The following is a 1,697-nucleotide window of genomic DNA, read 5'->3' as shown; positions in this document are numbered from 1 at the left end:
AACGTAATTTGTGCGCGCATGTTGGCTGTATCAAGTAATCTTTAAAACGTCATTTGTGTGCGCACGTGGGCTATATCAAGTTATTTTAGAAACGTCGATTGTGCGCGCACGCGTGTTTAATCAAGTAATATTAAAAACGTCATTTGTTTGCACATTTAAACTGTATCAGGTAATAATGAAAACGTCGTAAATAATAAAGATGGTAAATTTCAAGCTCGGTTATAAATAGTGAAGACATTATTTAACATGACACGAGCGTGGGACAAGGAAAACATCTGAGTTCCTGACGGGAATCGAACCCATGGCCTCCCAGATACCGGTTGGGCGCTCTAACCAACTGCTCCTAGCAGTATGCAGGACGCGTGTCATATATCAACCTAGTAAATGGCCCAGCTCACAACGAGTCTCTCGTAGCTCAGTTGGTTAGAGCGCCCAACCGATATCTGGGAGGCCATGGGTTCGATTCCCGTCGGGGACTCAGATTTTTTCTTTGTCCCACGCTCTTGTCATGTTAAATAATTTCTTCACCAATAAAAACGTCATTTGTGTGCGTCCAGTAATATTAAAAACGTTGTTTGTTTGCTTATGCGGGCTGTATCAAGTAATGTTAAAACGTCATTTGTGTGCGCACGCAGGCTGTATCAAGTAAACTTGAAAGCGTCACTTGTGTGCGCATGCAAGCTGTATGAAGTAATTTTAAAAACGTCATTTGTGTGCGAACGTTCGCTGTATCAAGTAATCTTTAAAATTTGATTTGTGTGCACACGCGGACTGTATGAAGTTATTTTAAAAACGTCATTTTTGTGCGCATGCAAGCTGTATCAAGTAATTATAAAATCGTCATTTTGTGGACATTTAAACTGTATCAAGTAATATTAAAAACGTCATTTCTCTCACACTGAAATGCATTTTTGTCTGCCACACAACAATGCAACAGCACTTTATTGACAAGAAACAGCTCGGTTGCCCTTGAGTAAGTCAACTGTTGGGGACGAAAGGAGAAGCCCCGTTTGGTATGGCAAATGTTCCTAAACAGGTAGTCAGATTCCTTATGCTGCCCAACAAGTAATAACCTTTCAGTCAAGGCCACAGGATAGGTACGAGAACCTGTGCGAACTACCAGGATTACGGAACCCTCTCTAAATTGGTCGTTCTTCCTTTTACTCAGGACAATGGACATTTGGTCACTTGTCAGTTGCAGATTGGCTCGTTTCAAATTGCTAAGGTCATCCCAGCGCAGGAATGCTGCGAAATCTTAGGGCGATGAGGCATGCTATCTGAAGCTCGCTGGGATTTACCTGGCCAAATGACGTTTTAAAGATTACATGATACTGCCCACGTGCACACGCAAATGACGTTTTAAAGATTACTTCATTCCCCTAACAGGCCATAATGCGTTGACCCCTCACGGACCATAACACGATGGCCCCTCACAGGCCATAACACAAAGGCCAATCACAGGCCATAACACCTCGTCTGAGCCTGACGCACTGGCCCCATGCAGGCCCTAAGACAGTGGACATTGGGCCGAGGTATGGCGCCGTGAAGAACGTGCTTATCTCCTCTCGCAAAAAATTCGCTATTTCTTGGAAGTCAATGGCGGAATCTTTGCTAAAATACGTATCAAAAAGAAGGAACCGATCCTCCGACAGCTCGACGGATAGAAAAATGGATTCTCCAGCAATGAAAAAAGTAAA

At 43.3% G+C, this 1,697-nt stretch overlaps 1 non-coding gene across 1 annotated transcript; it reads left to right on the top strand.

Moving 5' to 3' along the window:
* The first annotated feature begins 403 nt into the window (after positions 1-403).
* Positions 404-478, top strand: Trnai-gau (transfer RNA isoleucine (anticodon GAU)). The gene has a single exon. It is a non-coding gene; the product is annotated as a tRNA-Ile (tRNA).
* Positions 479-1,697: the final 1,219 nt, after the last annotated feature.

This window comes from Oculina patagonica, chromosome 2 (genome assembly GCF_052425735.1).
Source record: "Oculina patagonica isolate OP01 chromosome 2, crgOcupat, whole genome shotgun sequence".
NCBI lineage: Eukaryota > Metazoa > Cnidaria > Anthozoa > Scleractinia > Oculinidae > Oculina > Oculina patagonica.
The sequence above is the reverse complement of the archived record's forward strand: the minus strand, read 5'-3'. Positions and strand labels throughout refer to the sequence as shown.